Genomic DNA, 6,620 nt, shown 5'->3' on the forward strand with positions numbered 1-6,620 from the left:
TGAATGATCAATTTACTAAACATACGGCTTGCTTTTTACTTAAAATTAAAGATTTCAAACATATAATTTTCAAAATTTCATTGATACTAGAATGTTATTAACTAATCTTAAGACAAGTAATAAAAATTGGAACATCTTTGATGCCATAACCTTGCTAAGAGTGGATGAATCTAAGGGACATACATATACTAAAATTCTTTTATCCTGCACTGATACAAAACACGTAGAAAATCTAATATATATACCACCCCTGCCATAATGTAGAGGGAATAGCATTGGTAGTCCTTTTTATTACATCTACACTTTTATTGGTAATGATTTTTTGATGTGGAGTTGATGCTCCAAATGACAATCCAATGAGATATGATTCTGTTTATGACTTTTTTACTTTAGATGGTTACAACTTACAGTTGTACTAAAGACTTTGATCCAAAAGCCAAAGCACATAAAGATTACAGTACTAAACTTATGTGCAAAATGATGGATAAATGAACAATGAATTCTACATCATCCTTCCCTGCATAACAAGAGGCCCATGGGCCACATCGCTCACCTGAGGAACAAGAGGTATGATAAAATCAGCTCAATGGAGTCATAATACAAACTATCTGGACAATGTACAATAATTCATGTAAATCCTGTATAAATAAAATCCATTTTCCCCTAGATATTCTTATGTTTATAATCATTAGTCCCTTTTCTTACAGGATGATTTCATAGTCATATCATATGTTGAGTATTGCAGATCTAAAAAAGATCCCTAACAATAGTTTATATATGGAATATAAACGTACATCAAATTCTGAACCTTCTCGTGAGGCCAAAGAATTGTCCTGGGACCAAAGTCTTAACAATTATAAAGAATCATCTGGCTGTTTAGTTTCTGAGAAGATTTTTAAAGATTTACCCTATATATTCCTTTGTTAAACTTTGACCCCCCCCCCCCATTGTGGCCCCACCCTACCCCTGGGGATCATTATTTTCACAACTTTGAATCTACACTACCTGAGGATGCTTTCATATAAGTTTCAGCTTTCCTGGCTGATTAGTTTCTGAGAAGAAGATTTTTAAAGAATAACTCTGTTTATTCCTATGTAAAACATCGACCTCCCATTGTGGCCCCAACCTACCCCCCAGGGGTCATGATTTTCACAAATTTGAATTTAGACTACCTGAGTATGCTTCCACACAAGTTTTAGCTTTCCTGGCTAATTAGTTTCTGAGAATACGATTTTTAAAGATTTACTGTATATAATCATATGTTAAACTTCGATCCCCCATTGTGGCCCCAACCTACCCCCAGGGGTCATGATTTTCACAACTTTGAATCTACACTACCTGAGGATGCTTCCACACAAGTTCCAGCTTTGCCGGCGAATTAGTTTCTGAGAAGAAGATTTTTAAAGATTTACTGTATATATTCCTATGTTAAACTTCGATCCCTCATTGTGGCCCCACCCTACCCCCGGGGGTCATGATTTTCACAACTTTAAAATTCACACTATCTGAGGATGCATCCACACAAGTGTCAGCTTTCCTGGCCGATAAGCTTCTGAGAAGAAGATTTCTAAAGAGTTACTCTATATATTCATGTTAAACTTCGACCCCCCATTGTGGCCCCATCCTCAGGTGAGCTAAAAAGGTTAAGTTTACAATTCAATAAGTGGGTTTCTGGAAGAACAGATTTTGAAAATTTTCGTAATAAATATTGACAATTTTTTATACTTTTTTAATCTTTAGCTTTTAAGATCTGTGTACAAACATAGAATTGTGAGCAAATCTCTGTATCTTGCTTATAATTCGAAGCTTAACACTCAAATATGGTTAGTAAATAGAAATTGTAAACAACATGCATTACATGTATAACAAATAAAGAACACAATTTATTTTTTTCGAAATGAATCATATATATATACATGGATATACCTACATAATTCCGTAAGCGATATCAAACTCTATTTAAACTGAATAAACTAGAGAAAATGCCGAGCATCTCAACAAAACCTATTGCATTAATCTACCATTACGCAAAAGATAATGCCGAATTACCGATAGAATGAATTGTATTTCAGTACCCCTACATCAGATTTTGCTTAATCTGCGCAGGTAAACAGTTAACGTAACTGTTTGATTTACCGAAGTCATTGATTGATTTGATACGTAAAAATCCCGAAATACAGACGATAGTTTCCAGGTTACAAAGCATAAATAATGAAAACGAAACGAAAATCAGAACAAGCTAACACCAACGTCATGTGTGAAAACTGTCAACGCATTGAAATATTTAGCTCAATTTACTTCACAAAATCGGCACCAATATATTTTGCATGTTTCAAAACTTCCCTTCATACGCGAACTGTTGCACAACAAGCAAATTCATCATAGTCAGATCGACCCTTTTTCGTATAATGTCATGGCTGCTTTAAACAAAGAACCTCGTTTTAGAAGTCTTGGTAAAATGGGTATGCAAACCCGGGCCGTGGCAAAATAAATGCCGGGGCAGATCGGCAATCGTCAATTCCAAATACGCATTATTTTGCAGCAATATCTACAGCGAATACAAATATACTAGTCCATCAAATATCCTGAAATTTTAATGAGATTGGCAGATTAATAACTGCCAATCTTTTGTTTTGCCCAGGCCAAGTCTTGCCTTCCCATTTTACCGGATGCCGAGCCCGATTGAAATACGCCTTTCCTTTATTATTATTTTCGTAATAACTTCGATTTGAAACAAAATTACCCCTTAATTTTTGCAATTTATATTTTCCTTCCCATAAGGATAATTTATGCTAAACTACGTTGAATTTGCCTCGGTAGTTCTTGAGAAGAAGATTTTTAAAAATGCACCCCCCTTTTTCTACAGTTTCAAGGTTTTCTCCGCTTTGAATACAGATCGGACTTTAATTTTTGCAATTTATATTCGCCCTCCCATAAGGATGCTTTGTGCCAAATTTGGTTGAAATTGGATAAGCAGTTTTAGAGAAGAAGTTCAAAATGTAAAAAGTTTACAGACGGACAGACGGACGGACGGACAGACGGACGACGGACAAAATGTGATCAGAATAGCTCACTTGAGCTTTCAGCTCAGGTGAGCTAAAAAGAGAATAAACCTGACCCCCCCCCCCCCCCAAAAAAAAATTTTCTTTGTCAAAATCACTGATCACATTACAGATATATCCTAAGGTCAAACATTAATAAACTCAAAACTATGAAAAAAATAGACATGAATGAATTATTGGCAAATATACCTAGATTCTGTAACTAATGTTTATTCACACATATTCCAATTACACATTCAAAACCACGATTGACACATAAAAAACCACTATAAACTCATTCAGAACAATCACTGTAACACACACAAGCAGAACTGGTACATACAGAACCATCACTGACATACATCAAATGATGTATATCACAGACTCACAGAACTGACATTCACATAAGTATCACTGAAACATACAGAACTGCACTGACATAAACATTTAAATAACAAACACATACACACTCATGGTTTACCATCATTATAGATATGCTGAATCAATATTATGTTCAAATCTGTTACTGACATACACAGAACCAACATTAACACACACAACCATCACTGACAGTCACACAACCATCACTGACAGTCACACAACCATCACTGACAGTCACACAACCATCACTGACAGTCACACAACCAACACTGACAGACACACAACCATCACTGACAGTCACACAACCATCACTGACAGTCACACAACCATCACTGACAGTCACACAACCATCACTGACAGTCACACAACCATCACTGACACAGACAACCATCACTGACAGACACACAACCATCACTGACAGAAACACAATCAGACAAACCTTCATTGACACAATCATAAAAACCATTTTTGACACAATCATAAAAACCATTGTTGACACATTCATACATACCATCATTGAAACAATCATACAAACCACCATTGACGGACACGTATGCATATCTACTGACACGTTCAGCAACATTACTAAGCTGGTATATGACCTAGGCATTTTGAAATATCAATGTTTATGAATGTACTTTGTATTCAAAATATAATCATCTTTTCAATTATCTAAATTGCTTTTCAAATTATACAAACATTGTAAAAAGTACAGCCAATTTCAAACTCATGACTACCAGATTTGTTGCTGATGATTTAAGCTATAGCACTCTGCTGTAAAACAGCAAAATTATAAAAAAAATTATCTTTTCATAAAATTATTTGTTGGTCAAAATTTTTAGATAACATTTACCTTCTTAATACAAATTAAATTTTAATTAGCATTTGTAAGATAATCATCGATGTAATAACTTATACACATCATTTTAAAAACTGTTACAAACATTTAACGACACTAATGGTATTACTGGTATATAAAATAAGCACAAAAGAAATCTTCACTGACACACATGATGTAATTCTTGACACACAAGAAATTATCACTGACACAAAAAGTGTCATAACTGATACACAATGAATTTACACTGAAACATAAATTGTAACAACTTCCACTCATGGAACTAGCTTTGTCACATATTGTCAGAAAAGACACATGTGAAGGAATTATCACTGACACACAGTGTAATAATTGACATATATTAAGTAATTATAACTGTCACACACTGCCATAACAGAAACACTGACACACAAAAATGTATCACTGTCACACAAGGAGCCATTACTGACACAAAAGGAATCATCACTGACACACAAAGTGGAACAACTTCCACTCATTCAACTGACACTAAAGAAGCAATCAATTGCTGTATTACATCAAGTCTCTAGTTTAAAGGCTGGTGAAATAAGAAGCTTTTCTTGTGTTCTGTTCAATTTCCATAATTAAATTTTGTATATCATATCTGCATCACAATATTTTTATATGATGGAGGAGGGGCTCAACAACATAATAAGGTAAACTGCATGTTTACAGTGACACTCTATAGCATATCACCTCCAGATCATATATAGCCCTCAATTATTCTAAAGCATCAACATCTATAAGCCTTCCATCCCAAAAACTTGTGTCTAATGTATGAAGGTCATAAGATATTGTAAAAAAATAAATTCTAATACAGCAAACCAAACTCCATTAAAATAAGGTTTGCAGCTTGCAATTTCTAGGAATTACACTTAAGTTACATACCATTTTGTTTACTATACTTTAGTTATTTTTCCTTATAAAATTCAAATGATTTTGCTGCACCCGTCTTGAAACTACAAAAGATCAACCTTCATGATTGAAAAATGTCATGTTGATAAATGTAAATAATTTTCGTGAAATTATTTACATTTTATATGCGACTATTATGTAGGTGTTTCTAAAACACTATTTAAAACCATATGTTGCAGACTTCTTTTTTTGTGGAATTTGATAAAATACATGCGTCCTGTTTTTCAATGTAAATTAAAACCCCCACGAAATAAAAAAAAAACCAAGATCAATTATTACGTCATATAAATCTAGAATTTTGACATCATATCTGAAATAAAGGGTAGTTCCTGTTATGTCACAATATTTGCATTTGCAAATATGTTTCCTTATATGAACCTACAGAATACCGAAAAACGTTCCAATTCTGTGTGATTATTGTAAACATAGTAATTTTAACAATTCTGAACAATAAGTCTTTTTAAAATGTAAATATAAGTCATAAACAGCAATGTTAAAAAGTTCCCCGAGATATAAACTTGGTTGGTCACCTGATCAAATCCTGTGAATCCCAAAGGGCTTTTCAGATGATTTGGTTGGTACCTGATCAAATCTTCTGAGAAGCCCTTGGGCTTCACAGGATTTGATCAGGTGACCAACCAAGTTCATATCCCAGTAAACTTTTTAAATTGCTGTTTAATTCTTAAATGAAAATATGAGTTATCCCTGTAACGGCAAATGTGTGAGAAATAAAGTTATTAGGTTCACGAAAATCTTCCATTTGTGAATACTTCCTGCCATGAACCAGTCTATTGAATGTATAAATGTGTTATGATTAACACTGACTTGATGTTGTGGTTGCTACAATTCATTTTGTCACTAGTCAATCATGATGGTTTACAGTATCTGAAGACATTTTGTTTCAGTCGCTATGTAACATTGAAGTCCATTTTGAAAATCTATGTGAAAGGACCTCTGTAAGAAAAAGTGGGCACTGATAAAACTTAACAGTCAGCAGTTCAAAGTTACATGCAGCATTCTCAATCATGCCATCACAAAGTAACATTGTCCATTATCTCAAATGATGTTGCTGTCATTGATTTTATTCATGGTATCGTTTATATGAACTGAACCCAATTTTTCTCCCTGAACAATAAATTCCTTCCATTTGTTTAGATTACATGTACTTTTAACAACAACAAAAAATTGAAAACATTGTAATTTTTCAATCTTTCAAAAAACATGGAAGGTTTTATTTCTACAATGAACTGATGAAACATATACTGTAAACGTGGTTATATTGACGAGTTCAAAATTTGACGATTTTTTAGTAAGAGACAATTGGCGAGTTTTAATTTTGACGAATTTTTGAATAAGAGTAAGAGTTATCTATCTTTGATTTCTTATAAAGCCAGGGTTAGAGTTACAATGTAATTTTCTTGCGAACT

This window comes from Magallana gigas, chromosome 4 (assembly GCF_963853765.1).
Source record: "Magallana gigas chromosome 4, xbMagGiga1.1, whole genome shotgun sequence".
NCBI lineage: Eukaryota > Metazoa > Mollusca > Bivalvia > Ostreida > Ostreidae > Magallana > Magallana gigas.